The following is a 16,140-nucleotide window of genomic DNA, read 5'->3' as shown; positions in this document are numbered from 1 at the left end:
TCTGCAGAAATGGGGGCAGCTGTGTGGAAGCCAGGCGTAGAGCTGGGGAACAGTGGGGTCCACATTTATGGTCTGTGCCTTTCCCTGGATGAACCATGCAGGAGGCACTCCTTACTGAAATGACATGCTGCTTAATTTATGGAGTTACTAAGTGTGTTCAAGTGGCCTTGGGATAAGCCCTGAGCAGCCACCCAGTAGCAGTGGAGGGCAAAGAGTCAGGGCTTTTAGAGTCAGGCGGGGGTGTCAATACCACTTTTGTTTCTGACTGGCTGGATGACTTTGGCCAAATTCACTTCTCTGAGGTTGTTTCCTTGTATAAAATGAAGATAATAATACTTGCCTCATCGAGTTGTGAGATTAAAGTGAAAAGCATAGGGATTTAGCACAGGGCTTGGACCTAGTAAGTCCTTGAATGTTAGCTATAAATTTGTTTTAAAATCATAAGACAGTCTAATATAACCACTTTTCCACAATGTATCAAGATTAATGACTAATTCAGAGAAGTACAGAATCCTATCCAAACAACAGGTGTCTTACAAATTATTCAGTACTACATTACTATTTTATAGAGGAGGAAATTGAGATCAAGAGAGGTTAAGGCATTTGCTTGAGATCACACAGCTTGTAAGCAGGATCGGATTAGAATGCTAGGTTCCTACATCCAACCAAATGCATTTTCCAGCTCCTATAATGCCTAAGAAAGAGAAGTAGGGAAGAAGAGAATTATCATTTCTTGAGCATGTACTATTCATAGATATTTTTCATGAATGGTTTCATTTAATCCTTACAGCAACGATAGAATGTAAGATATTATTATACTTATTTAACAAATGGACAAACTAGAATATAAGCTCTGAAAATCAGGGACTATGTTTTTCTTTTTCTTTTTTGTATCCTTAGCAGCAGAACAGTGCCTGGCATATAGGAGGTGCCCAATAAATATTTATGAATGAGTAATGTGAAATAATTTGCCAAAGTTAGATAGCTAGTAAATGTGAGAGCCAGGACTTGAAATAAAATCTGTCTGACTCCAAAGCTTATTTATTTTTATTTTTTTAGCTCACCCTTTTACTTTCTCTCCTGGGGGAACTAAGATGTAGAAAGAAAGAAGGGGGAAAAGACTCAAACATCTTTGAGAAACTCGTAAGTTCCAAGGCATTAAACTAGGCACGTTTATACATATTTTCTTATTTGCTTTTCACAGCCACCAAGGATAATTGCTTTCTTTTTTAAACATATGAGGAAATTGAGATGCCGACAGCTTCAGTGATTCTTCCAAGGTAAAAGAGTGAGTTGGAAAAACAGGGGCTTAGGTTCTAGTCCCAGATTTTCACCTCCATCCCAGGCTCTCCTTGTCATATCACAGCTGTTTATAGATTGCATCCTGGAGGAAGCTGGGGGTGGGTCAGGAATATATCAGGCCTGTCATACAGTAGGGGAGAACATAGCCCCTCAGACTTGCCACTGAATGTTGGTCAGGATGGCCGGAACTGTGGCAGCCCTCTATGACCAGAGGCATAAAGATAGAAATCAGTAAATTGAGGATGGCTGGGTGCTTGGTGATCCTGCTGGAATTTGTATCAAATCTGGGAGCTGCCTGCCTCTCCACTCCTAGTTAAATCCAATAACTAGACTTCTCTGTTTTTTAAGCTTTTATTAGTTGGCATTCTATTATCTGCAGACAGAACCATTTCTATCTAACATGCTATACTTCTTAAGAGTGAGGGGGCAGTAAAGACCATAGCACTTATTGTCTATTTCCTGATGGCAGCCTCTTTCTACTGATTTTCTGAGGTACAACTGACATACAACAACCAGTACAAATTGACGAGTTTTGACATATGTCTACACTCGTGAAAACATCATTGGAATTCAGATAAGAAACATATCCTTCACCCCCCAACAAATTTTCGTAATGTCTGTTTGTAATCCATCCCTTTTCCCTTCCCAACTTCATCCTCAGAAAGCCACTAATGTCCTTTGTGTCACTATGGATCAATTTGCACTTTTAAGCATTTTATCTAATTGGAATCATATAGTATGTACTCTTTGTTGTCTGCCTTCTTTCACTCAGCACAATTATTTTGAGATCCATCTATAATTTTAAGTGTATCAATAATTTGTTCCTTTTTATCTCTAACTATTAATTCATTGTATATATGCTCCTATTTATAGCAGTGCACATAGCAGCACAAGTATAGCTACTATGAACATTCAAGTCTTTGTGTGGATGTGCTCTTTAAATAAATATATAGGATTACAGTGGCTAAGTTGTATGATAGATATATGTTTAACTTTTTAAGACAGTGCCTAACAGTTTTGCAAAGTGGTTGTTCTGTTTTACATTCTCACCAGCAGTGTTTGAGAGTTTCACTTGCTCCATATTCTCACCAATATTTGATATGATCAGTCTTTTTTTTTTTTTTCCTTTTTATCTTTTTTACTGACCGGCAACGGGGGAGAGTTTCACTTGCTCCATATTCTCACCAATATTTGATATGATCAGTCTTTTTTTTTTTTTCCTTTTTATCTTTTTTACTGACCGGCAACGGGGCCGCAACCCTCGGTGTTGCGCCTGCACCGCGCTCAACCAGTGAGCGGGAACCGGTCTCCACATGGGATCCGAACCCTTGGCGGGAGCGCCGCCACGCTCCCAGGTGGTGCACTCTCCAGTGTGCCACTGGGCCGGCCCATGATCAGTCTTTTTAATGTTAGTGATTCTACTGGGCACGTGGAAGTATTTAATTGTGGTTTTAACTGGTGTTTTCCTAATGAATAATGATGTCAAGCATCTTTTTATGTGCTTATTTGACATCCACATTTCTTATTTGTTAAAATGCCTGTTCAAATATTTTGCCCCTTTTATTTTTATTGTGTTGTTTCATTTTATTATTGGTCCTAGTTCTTCCCTCTGGAGTTGGCTTATTTTCCTCTAAGAGGACATTCCGCAAATTAGAACACAGATCAAGGAGATGCACATGGTTTAGCAGACAGGGCACAGGTTTGGAAATGATCAGGTATATTTGGATGTGAATTCTAGTTCTGATAGTTGATAAGTTATATTACCTTGAGAAACTCAGTTGACATCCCTGAGCCTTAGTTCATTTGTCTGTAAAATGGACCTAGTGAACCTATCTCCTACTGATTCTATGAGGAATAAACAAAAACACTTTTCATAATCAAGTGACATAAGACAATGAGAATAACCTTTGTTAGTCTATGTTCTAAAAAGGAGTCTACTTGTGAGAATTTTGACTGTAAGAACTAGAATCCCCCTCAATGCCAGATATTTGTGCAAAATAATATATGGAATGACATCTTGCCCATTATTTCCTTTTTTTTCCTCGTCTTCCCATCTATACATATGATATAAACACTTTGTAAAAGGGGGTTATCATACACAAACACCCCTGACACACTCCAATACTACCTGCAGTACCTTTGTTAGTCTATGTTCTAAAAAGGAGTCTACTTGTGAGAATTTTGACTGTAAGAACTACTAGAATCCCCCTCAATGCCAGATATTTGTGCAAAATAATATATGGAATGACATCTTGCCCATTATTTCCTTTTTTTCCCTCGTCTTCCCATCTATACATATGATATAAACACTTTGTAAAAGGGGGTTATCATACACAAACACCCCTGACACACTCCAATACTACCTGCAGTTGTACTAATCTCTCACCAGGGACTCCGGAACCCTCTGATCTGGAGGCTACTTTTCCTTGGTCATTCTGTTTTCACACTGCCCTTATGCCTTTCTGAGTTCCTCCTGGTTTATATCTTGCTCAGGTAGACAAAACAATGGTTACTTCCATGTGCATTTTTTTAAGGAAATGGTAGAGAATTCCCAGTCTTTCTGTCTGCAGGGGGTTCAAGATACAGCTGGTCATCAATAGCTAATAAGGAGATTTGCTTTCATCCATTGTGTGGAAAAACACAGTAGTGTCTCTCTGGACCTCTCCTCTGTGCTGAGAGTTTCCGTGGGAGTTAAACTGCCCTTGCTGTGTTCTTCGTTGGGGGAAGGGCAGGGGTGGGAGAGTAGGGCAATAGCTATTGCCCCTGGCTCCCTGACAAGAAAAGAGCAGCTTCCAAACAGGGTTCAATCTGAAAAAAGCTCCCCTGCTGTGCAGGAATTACTCACTTTAGGAGATGCTTCCTGTGTAGTAACATCAAATATTCCCACTGGCTGCAGAGCTCAGGATTTGACAGCTTAACTGTTTCATGCCCAGTCTGCGGGAGCTACAAAAGCCCTGCCACAATGCTGTGCACATTATGGATGCCCAGTCATGGTGATTTTCTTCCTAATTCTGATTTCCACCATCAGCCAGCTATTGGGTCCATCTCTCCAAGTTCCCCTGTGGTTGATGTCACTGAAGTTTTATATATGTCATCACTACCATCCTTCCAGGGGCTACTTCTTCATGCCTTCAATTCCTGTGAGGTGCATTCCCTCAGTCCTACCTGTTCTGGAGAAACCCAACAGCTGGCTTTGTAGAAGATGCCAGGGGCCCACGGAACATCACAGACTCATGAAAAGGGTGCACTGTCCTTTCAGAGTTTTAGAGCTTAGATCCTTCCTGAAGAACTCTGGTATTCCCAACTCTAAGGAAATACAATATCTTATTGAAAAGTCGAGTGAGATATCTGAGACAGCCATCTCTGTCACTAAGCAGAAACCTTTTAGACCCTTTCACAGAGAAACTTATAACAATAAACCTACAGTAGATTATACAGGGCACAGGGAAGCAGAAGTTGCATGAGACCCAGAGTCCTGCGGGGTGCCACAGAAGGACGGGCTTAAACTCAAATTCTAATATCACCACTGATGAGCATGGATGACATGGTCACACAGAGATGGCAAGGCCAAGTTCTCCACTCTCTCCCCACCTGGCAGGAGCAGTCTTCCTGGAATGGCTCCCTCCTACCTCCCATCCTCTCTTTACTTAAAAACTTCTGCGAATCTTGCTTCCTGCCCAAAGCCTTTTCAGACAAATGAATAGATTGAAAAACCACCCTTCCCAGGAACCTCAGTGCCTTGCCTTTAGACACAATAACTGGAAAACAAAGAAAAACACTAAATTAATTATTTTATAGAACAAAGTGTGAACACTAGCAAGAATAGCAAATGGAGTTTAAGGCACATCCAGAGAGTAAGGATAGGAAAGGGGGCTTATGCCAGGCCCTCCCTATGCTGCACAGCTTAGTCTCACGTGTCTTCTCCTTCAATCCTCATGACAATCCTTTGGAACAAGGATTATAATCCCCAGTTTATGAGTGAGGGGATAGAGGCTCATGGACTTTGAGGAATTTGTCTCAGGTCACACAGTGATTTGCAGCAACCTGGGAATCAGTCCATCTGATTTCCAAAGCTCATGGATTTCTCACTGTTCTTAACTTTTTGCATGGACTATGAGCCTCATGCCACCACCCGTACCCCACACAGCCAGCTCCTGTGATCTCCAGCCTTACTGTGAGTCAGACCCTGAAGCTGTGCTAGGCCCACAGGTGCTTTTCCCCATTCTTTGGTTTTCCTGAGCACATTCATGAGCCAGCTGGAATTGCCCTTTGGGGAAGTGCAGTCTTCTTTCTCATTCTCTCCTGGACTCTCAATTGGTCTCGTGGGGGTGGGGGGCATGGGCCTCTGTGGAGGGTAGCATCACCTTACTCTGGCTCCCACCATGAGGAGCAGGGTCTGAGTTCTTCCAGTTTCAAATCTGGCACTGCCATTCTAGTCATTTGTTCAACCCCTATTTTTAGTTGTTTTGTTGGTGGTGTGTGTGTTTGTTCATTGGTTGGTTTGAGATTTCTGTGCTCAAAGCTCATTTGATGAACAAAGATAAATGACTTGCCCTCAGCCCACTGACAATCAAATCCTTCTGCAACTCAGGTTGGTGCTTCTGCCCACTTCTTTAAAAGGTTCATTTTCCCAAAGGCTCTCTTGACAATTTTGGATGCCAAGGATACCAAGATGAATGAATCGTGGTTTCAGCCTACTAAGAATTCATAACGGGTTGAGGGAAATGGACACTATTATTCTGTGCTCAATTCAAGAAGCCATTCTAGGTATTGCAAGCAGAAAGGATTTTTAATAGGGGGGGTTGGATACTCATGAAATCATTCTAAGAGCTGGAGGAGTGGATTGTAGGCTTCAGCAATGACTTCCAGAGAGAGCTACTGGCTCTGCCCCATCAGGAAACCAAAAACTATTGAAAAACTGAGCTCTAGATTCTAGTATCTGTAACATACCATGTACTTAGAATCTAAGAATCAGAAATCCAGCATTGAGAAGCTGTTATTGTTGCTGTTAAAACTGACTTTTGACAATCATAAAACTACTGACTGGTTAGTGGAATATGATGCAGAAAAGCTTCATGTCTCCACAGTTGTGTTTGCCAGCAGAAAATACCCAAAGCAGCAAGAAGCTTTCCTTTGCTTCATTTCTACTTTTCAAATCCTGTACTTGTGCATCTATTGGTGACTTAATTCACATCTAAACACTTCTCTGAATGAAGTCTGGAAAATGGACATACACTACAGAAGAGGAGAGATGTTATTGGGGAAATAACTAGCAGTGTCTGCCACAAACTTATGAACATATATAAGGTTTACTTCAAAAAGTTCATGGAAATATAGAATTGAAAGATAAAATGAATCTTTTATGAACTTTTTGAAGTACCCACATATGTGAACTGAAGTGTTACAGGAAGCACACTATGCAAGGCATGGTAGGTGTAAGAAATGCCATCACCTGTCCAATGCCAAAGGATAGACATGGAGACACAAGATACAGCAAAGTGAGACTTTAATTACAGCTTTGCAAATCTGGGTGTCAGTGAATGAGACAGGCACATGGAAAAGGGCTGTAGCAAGCAATTTATTCCCTAGTGCATGTCCCACTTCCTCATTGGCTGAGTACTGTGGGGTATACAATCTTCCCAAACGATGCCTAAAATTTATTAAGCCCCTTGCAAGGAATTCCTTTGTCTGGGGGCTCAGGGAAAGTCTGTGAAAAAGGCCTGCTAAAGTCCTGTGAAGGGAGAAACACCAGGTGATGAAGAAAACAAAAGGAGCTAGAAACTAATTACCATCTCAGGGAGAGCCTTATCTGTTCAGCAACTGTCTGGGAAAATGAAGAAAACAAAAGGGTCTAGTAACTAATCACCATCTCAATAAAACACTCAGATAAGTCATTTCTGAAAATGAATCACTTAGATTATTTTCTTACAGAAGGTCACAAAGAAGGGAAAGATCAGTTCTACCTGGAGGTTCAGGGAGGGTGCAGAGAAAATACTCCTGCGGGTTTTGGAGAATATCCTGTAGAAGTCTGCCTCAAAGAGGGCTGAAGGGCATTGAGGGCAGAGTAAACTTATGTGCTAAGTAAGACAAGGGGGTATGAAAAAGCAAAGAGTGCCTAGAACCAGCCTGCCCTTCCTTTGTCTGGAACAGAAGGGAGAAAGAGGGGCACAGTGAGCAACAAGGTCCAGGAGGTGGGCAGTACCCGGATCAAGGCAGACCTCATATACCGTGCTCAAGAGCTCCAACTTTCTCCTAAGAGATGGGAGGACCTTTGGAAAGTTTTATGCAGGGGAATGACCAGATGGGATGGGTTTTAGAAAGATCACTCTGGATGCTGTCTGGAAGACACGTTGGGAGGGGGAGAAAATTGAAATAAAGGGAGCAGTTGGGAGGTTATTGTGATATGATAGATTAGACATGGACTAGGACTACTACCGTGCTCAAGAGCTCCAACTTTCTCCTAAGAGATGGGAGGACCTTTGGAAAGTTTTATGAAGGGGAATGACCAGATGGGATGGGTTTTAGAAAGATCACTCTGGATGCTGTCTGGAAGATACGTTGGGAGGGGGAGAAAATTGAAATAAAGGGAGCAGTTGGGAGGTTATTGTGATATGATAGATTAGACATGGACTAGGACTATGGATGTTGGGATGGAGGGGAGAGGGCTTGTAATATAGGAGGAAATTGAATCACTAGGATTGAACTGAGTTAAAGTAATTGGGAACAATTATCACATGTGTATGTATGTATATATATATATACTATGTGCCAGGTTCTATTTTATACATTTTGCATGTATGAACTCATTCAATCCTTACAAAACTCTATGAAGTAGGTTCCATTATCAATCCAAGTCTACAGATTAGGAGACTGAAGCATAGCTGGTAAACAGCAGAGCCAGGATTTGAAACCAGACAGTCTAATTTCAGAAAACAGATGCTTTCTCAATTTTCTATGATAGTCCTCTGCTTAGTGATAAAATCTGCTTTTCTGTACCTTATGAATCTGCATTCCACTCATAAATTCTGGCTTGAACCAGGATTAGTTTTTTTAACCTACAAGTTCGTGGATGAATTCCTATTTTTCAGCATTTGTGAATTGTTTTTCTTTTTTTTTTGTCTTTTGTCTTTTTCCGTGTCCGGCAACGGATCGCAACCCTCAGTGTTGCCCCTGTACTGGACCGGGGACCGGCAACGGGATCGCAACCCTCGCTGTTGCTCCCGCGCCTCGCTCAGCCAGTGAGCGGGAACCGGTCTGTATGTGGGATCCGAACCCTCGGGCGGGAGCGCCGCCACGCTTCCCAAGCGGCGCACTATCCAGTGCACCACCGGGCCGGCCCTGTGAATTGTTTTTCTGTGAAGTGGTGTCAAGACTTGTCGTCAGATTCTCAGATGAGTCTTTGAGCTAAAAATACATTTAACAACATTGCCTCAGAGCAGTGGGTCTCCAAGAGCGATCCCTGAACCAGGAGCATCAGCATCTCCTGGGTACTAATTAGAAATGCATATTCCCTGGCCCCAACCCAGACCTACTACATCAGAAACTCCAGGAGTAGGGCCCAGAAATTTATGTTAATAAGTCTTCCAGGTGATTCTGACATATGATCAAGTTTGAGAACCACTGTCCTAGAGCAAGCATAAGCATGAAGGATGTGGCATTATCAACAGGGTCTGCTCACTGGGTGAGACATTCACAGTGGATGTGATATCAAGTAGGGGAGAGCAAAATCTCAGAAGGCTATCTTCTTTGGATACTCTCAGGAAGGAAACACTGAGACAGAAGCCAGACATTCACTGAGGGCTTCTGTGTAGCTCAGAACAGACATTTCTGGGAGAGCTGGGCTCTGGACTTGCAGCTTAGAAGATGCAACCTGTAGGCTCATGTACCAATCCCACAATGCCTGGGAGGCCAGCTTCCCCCTTCTCCCATACAGTTTCTTCCAGTGCTGGAGTTTAGATATCTTGTTTCATCCAAGGTACACAGACCTCTAATGATATTCCAACAGAGGATAACTTGCCTGGGCTCCCGAGGCATTTAGTGTCCACCGACACCCTAACCCCTCACTGTGAGGCGCCAGGGCCTCTGGCACATACCTCTCCCAGCTGACACAACAGCTGTGCAATCTGCATAGGATTCATACCCGCAATACCAGTCTCTTTCAACATCTTCCTGTAAACACAAAAAGGTCCAGAAACAACCTACAGTGCTTGGTGATGGGGATGGTGAGGATTCCTGTGTGCTACTCTCCTGCCGCCCCTCCCTCCAGGAGCTCAAGCCTGGCCTCTTGCTTCTGCTAAGTCACAAAGCTGGAAAGCACTTAGGGTAGGGAGAGAGCCTGTGTCTGCTGGTTGGCTTGGAAAGGTTCTGGGAATTCATTATGATCTAAACAACTATTCCAGTTATTCTTGTGACTCAGCCCCTGAAATCAGGATCTTCCTGTGTCCACAGGGTTGGGTGTTGCTGACTCAGTGCTGAAGAGGGCACCTTGCAGCCCTCCCACCCCCATCCCCAGAGGATACCGAAGAGAAGCAGATGTTGCGGGTAAGCTTTTTGGCGTGTTCAGTTTAATATCTAAAGCAGCAGCCAACCTCCTCCCATTACAGCTTCTTGCCACACTTCTCTGTCAGTCCTGCGCACTTTGTAAGGGAAGAAATCAAAAACAGGCACTTGCGCATCCACGTACGCATTTAGCACATGTCAATCTTGCACCTACTGTGTGTTCTGCTGATTACTAAGGGCTCAGATCCAGAGAGTCGTGGGCTATATCTGCCCACACCGTTCAGGAGTCTGGTGGGGAAAAGGCATTAACAGACATTTAGGAAGTAACGGAGAAAGCATGGTCCGGAACGACAGAGAGCTTTGAGGAGGCCTACCGGCAAGTGACAACCGTTTCTAGGTGCCTGACATTCCTCTTTAACAAGCAGCCAAATTCATAGAGTGTAGATGGGAATTTTGTCTATGAGAGCTAGAGAGATAAGAAGACGCCAAAACCAACAGGGCACAAGAGAAGACTTTCTGGAAGAAGAACGGAAGGCTAAAAAAGGAGGCAGATGGGTGAGGAGACTACAGTGGCAAACTTAATTTGCCCGAGGGTCTTTTCTTAACACACCGTCTACCAGGCAGGATAGTTCAATTTTCCCTGACTAGTAAACTGCTTAAACTTTTTCTCCTTCGCTTGAGGAGGAAGAAGAGGAGGAGAAAAGAAAGACCACATGCTATTGGATGATAATTAAAGAAAAAGAAAAGAAACTAACATGGGCATCTACACGAGGTATCAAGAGTTTACATGTTTAGGGCCGGCCAGGTGGCGCACTGGATAGTGCGCCGCTTGGGAAGCACAGCGGCGCTCCCGTCCGAGGGTTCGGATCCCACGTACAGACCGGCTCCCGCTCACTGGCTGAGCGAGGCGCGGGAGCAATGCCGAGGCTTGCGATCCCTTCGCCGGTCCCTGGTCCGGTACGGGGGCAACACTGAGGGTTGCGATCCGTTGCCGGACACGGAAAAAAGACAAAAAAAAAAAAAGAGTTTACATGTTTAGTATCATATCTCGTTAAATACTAAAAGAATACACACACACAAAGCAGACACACACACAGTAGGTACTGAGGCACAGAGGGGTTAAGTAGCCTGCCTGAGGAGAGCTGAGCTGAGATTAGGGCCTGTGTTCTTGCTACTTAGAAACTTACTGTGTATGGGGCCGGCCCGGTGGCGCACTGCTACAGTGCGCCGCTTGGGAAGCGCGGCAGCGCTCCCACCGAGGGTTCGGATCCCACATAAAGACCTGCCGCTCACTGGCTGAGCGAGGTGCGGGAGCAACACCAAGGGTTGCGATCCCGTTGCCGGTCCCGGTCCGGTACGGGTGCGACACTGAGGGTTGTGATCCATTGCCGGTCACGAAAAAAGACAAAAAGAGAAAAAAAAAAAAGAAACTTACTGTGTATGTAGGTACGTAATTAAAGAGATGGTCATATCTCATTTAACAGATGGAAAAACTGAAGCTCAGAGAAATTAAGGAATTTCTCCAAGACCATACAAGATCAAGTGAGGTTACAGGACTTCGGACCCAGGTCTGTCTACTTTCAAAGTCTGGGCTCTTCCCGCCACACCATCCTGCCTTTTTTCCATTTTGAGATCAGATTTAATTTCTCTTTAGGATCCATTGTCTGAACCTCTGTAAATATGGAGTCTGATACCATGGTTATCCAGGAATATAATTTTAATCCACTGCAAGGTTAGAATTAAAATTCCTAATCACAGTCCCAAGCATACTTCCTTATTCATTTATTTATTCAATAATTTTATATTGAATATTAATCTATTTGTGCCAGAACCAGTTCCTAAGAGTAGAGCAGTGAAAAAGGCAGGCAGGCAGGTAGGGTCCTTTCTCCTTATGGAGCTTTCAGTATAGCAGGGAGAGAAAAACATGAAAGAATAGTTATAAAACCAATCAGTTTATTACCATTGTAGTAAGTGGTATTATAATGATAGCTAACACTTCAATTAAATTTACTATGTGCCAAGAACTATTCTAGGTACTCCACATAAATGAACTCATTTAATTCTCACAGGCCTATGAGGGAAGTAGAGAAATCAATGAAGGCTTCCTGAAGGAAGTGTCAGGTCAGTCTGGAAAAAGGAGTTAGTGATGTTAAGGATGGGAAGGCCCGGGAGGAACATTAGTAGAATCTAGGACTGTGCTGTCTGTGTAGCCCCTAGCCACATAAGGTTATTGAGCATATGAAAGGTGGCTAGTCTGCATTAAGGTGTCCTGCAAAAATAAAATACATACTGGGCTTCAAGAATTAGTACAGAAGAAAATAATGTAAAATATCTTGTTAATTTTTATATTAATTACATGTTGAGATGATAATATTTTGGATACATTGGGTTAAATCAAATATGTCATTAAAATTAATTTTACCTGTTTCTTTTTACTTTTTTAATGTGGCCACTAGAAAACTTTAAATTATATATATGGCTCACATTATATTTTGATACGACAGTGCTACTCTTGAAGACTGTGAAGTCTCTGGAAGCAGGGGAACTACAGCCCGGAGGAGGTATGGAGAACGATGGAAGAGAAAATGTGAATTACCAACCTTCTACACTATGGGTCAGAAAAGGTAATTGTAAGCTTTGCAAGCCCCAGATTCAAGAGGTTGGGGCCCATCTACTTACTGAAAATCTGAAAACTGTGTCTTCCGCAAAACCACCTCCAGCTGTGAGCCAGGGATAGTGAAGGCTGTTTTTGAGTCAGGTTTTGTAGATGGGAGAGGCAAGAACCATCAGGGCAAAAAAGTAAAGAAAAAATGGAGGAATAACTTGGGGTAAAAGTCAAGCCCTTAACCATGACTTGCCCAGCTCTCTTCCTGCCTGTCCCCTTCCTTACTGACCTCATCTCCTACTCAGCTTCTCCCTCCATTTCACCCCACTCCAGCTATGCTGGCCTCTTTGCTGAGCTTCAAACACACCAGGCATGTTGCTGCCTCAGGACCTTTGCACTGGCTGTTCCCCTGCCTGAACACTCTTCTTCTAGCTACCCCCTGGCCAACTACCTTAACTCCTGGATCAAATGACACTTTATCAGTACGGCCTACCTTGACCATCTTATTTGGAACTGCAATTCCCCACTCTTTTTTTCCTCCCCCATAGCTTTCATTACCTTCTAACATACTCAATAATTTACTCTCATTACGTTTACTGTTCATCTCTCTGGTAGAAAGTATCATCTCCAAAGACGGGATCTCAGTATTCTTTCCTGCATTATCTTCAACACCCATGCCCAGCACAGAGTACCTGATCAATTAAACTTTAAAAAAAAAATGAATGAAAGTGTCAATGGCATGCTCAGGGCAGATTTGGTTGATGGACAGGCATCCTCTGTGCCCACTCTCCTCTCCTGAAGAAAAAGACTTTTTTTCTCCCTTTCCTGCAGCTGGGCTTGACAAACTGCTTCCTACTCAGCTTTTACTGTTCAGGGTTCTGCTTCCTAAGAGAGGAAAGGAAGCAGCGAACGCAGCAGAAAACGCCCTGGCCTGGGCGTTGGGATTCCCAGGTGCCCTCCTGGCCCTGCTCAATTGCAGGTTGCTGCTCCCCACCTGTTTCCCCAGCTGTCAAGGGTTTCCTGCTCAGTGGGAGGCTTAAGGAGGTACTTATTGCATCAAGGAGGAAAATGAGGGAGAAAATTGTGACCTGTAGGGCAGTGGCTCTCAAGGGATGGCCCCCAGACCAGATGCATCAGCATCACCTGGGAACTTGTTAGAAATGCATATTCCCAGGCCCCACTGCAAACCTATTGAATCAGAACCCTGGAGGGGGGCCCAGCAATGTGTTTTCAGAGGGCCTCCAGGTGATGCTGATGCACTCAAATTTGAGAGCTGCAGGGCTGGGGGGAAAGGAGGGACTTTGCTAGAGCACTGGAGGCAAGGACGGACTTAGGTCAGGTGGTTAGGGGAGAGGACAAGACCCCGCGAGGGCGGGCTAGCACTGGGCTGGGTCCCCGCGTCAGAGGCCGCGGGGGAGGTTTCAGCCGCAGTCTGACCTGGGAAGTCTGAAAGGTCACCCACCCCGACTCCAGGAAAGTCCCCCGGCGAGGCCATCTGCAGCCGGGTGGGGGGCGGCCGCGTGCTGGGCCGGGCTGGGCAGGTCCTTCCCCGCTGTCCCCCGCTGTCCCCGCCGCTGTCCGTCCGTCCCTGGCCTGGCGCCCCCGCCCGCGACGGTGGGGAGCCCGGCCTCTCCGACCAGCCAGCAACGTCCCTCCCCTGCGTCACTTGTCGCCTTCTCAGTGCCTCTCTGCCTTGGCTGTCGTCTCGGTGTCTTGATTGTGGCCTTTGTCTCTCTCCTTTCCGCTATCGTTCTCCGCACCCCCTTTTCCTTTTTCATCCTCATTCTGTCTTTCAACAATTAGTTAGGAAGCGCCTACTATGTGCCCTGGACAGTGCTAGGCTCAGGGCAGGCTGCAATGAAGCAGAGGCTGGTCTGCAGTTTCTCCCATCTCCGTCCTCTGTCACCACCACCCCACCCCAGCCTCCCCCTTCCCTCCCAGCATTTGTTATTGTCGTTTCTCCTCCATCTCCCCTTTGTGTCTAAAGGACACTTTCTTCTGGAAGGTCCCACAGTAGGATTAAAAAGTGTACTTTTGTCTGACTTCTAGAAAGTTTGCAATCAAGATGATGTACATCTTACAGTGACACATGCCAACGGTTTAAGCTGTTATCAGCTATTAACGCCTCTACCAGAATTAGTTTATTAACCTAAAGCTGACAGCCATATCCTAGGGCGATCACCTAGCTGAGAGAAACTATTATTTACCTACTTTCATTTTTGTGCCACTCATTCATTCAAGAAAATGTATGCATTCATTCCACACCTAGTATATGCCAGACATCGTTCTCTGCGGGAGCGTGGTCCAGCAGAAGTAATAATATGAACCACACATGAAATTTTAAATTTTCTAGTAGCCACATTGAGCAAAACAAAAAGACAGAAGTGAAATTAATTTTAATGTGTTTTATTTAACCCAACATACTCAAAATATCATTTCAGTATGTAATTAATATAAGAATTATAGTACAGACTCCCATCATATCTCTTATCACCCTGCATTGCAACTATCATTTAATCATTCATTTAATGGCAGCAGTACAGCACAATGAAAAAGCACATAAGCTCTGGAAACTGGGTTCAAATCCTGACTCTGACTCTAGTTGCTTTACTTTGGGGAAGTTACTTACTCTCTCTGTGCCTCAGTTTCCTTATCTGTTAAGTAGAGATGATAGTAGATACCTCCCTCATTTGGTTGTTGTTGAGAAGAGACGCATTAAACACTTAGAATAGTGTCTGGTGCATAGCGCATGCTCCATAAATTTCAACTTTTATTAATGTTTCTGCTTTTCTTATTTGACAGCAAGAACTGGGTCTTATCCTCAGTGCCTAAAACAACCCCTTGCTCATAGGAGGAGTTCAACAAATGACTGTTGAATTAATGACACAGAGAATCCCACATGCCAAGAATTCCTGTGTCTCTACTCAGCCCTCTGCCCTACTCCTCTGGATCCTGTCTTCTCTCCACCTTTCCTTAGAAATGGGTCTTGAAGCTTTTGCATTCTATTCAGTACCAGTGCTGCCTTCTTGGACAGGAGTTTCCCCATCTCCTGCCCAGTTTCCTATTTGGCTTTCTGACTCAGATTCTTCCTGTCCCACCCCAGCTGATAGCCCTGCTTCAGGCCCAGCCTGCTAAGATGTTGTTTTCTCCACTCATTCTCTGCTCTTGATCCCTCCAGATTTTCTACTGAATTACATCAGAGGTCTTCTGCCAGGGGTTTTAAGGTCCTGCAGCATTTCGGTCCCCCACAAACACGAATTTATCTTCTCATTGTTTTCCTGGGCCCTTCTTGGAGCATGGCAACCTCTTCATCATTTTATCCATCTACCTATCTATTCACCCATCCAGCCCCACTCCCCCCAACCACTTACCTATCTACTCACCATCCGCTCAAACACCTAGTCATTCATCTTTCCACCCACCCATCCACCTTTCCATCCACCTACTTCTCTACCTTCCAATCAACCACCCACTCATCCCTATCCACACACCTGCCCATGCCCATCCATTTTTCCACCCATCTGTCCGTGCATGCATGCATGCATCCATCCAGTTGTCCACACAGGCATTCAGTTAACATTCGCTGTGTATCTAGCACTCTCCAGTCACTATATGGAATACAGACTTCACCAAGAAGAAGAGCTGGTCTCCAACTTCATGTGGTTTCTAATCTACCAGGGGAAATTAAATAACTAAAGAACTACAATTCGCATTCAGTTAACATTCGCTGTGTA

The sequence above is a fragment of the Galeopterus variegatus genome, unplaced genomic scaffold (assembly GCF_000696425.1).
Source record: "Galeopterus variegatus unplaced genomic scaffold, G_variegatus-3.0.2 Scaffold4470, whole genome shotgun sequence".
NCBI classification, from domain to species: domain Eukaryota; kingdom Metazoa; phylum Chordata; class Mammalia; order Dermoptera; family Cynocephalidae; genus Galeopterus; species Galeopterus variegatus.
Note: the sequence above shows the minus strand (reverse complement) of the source record.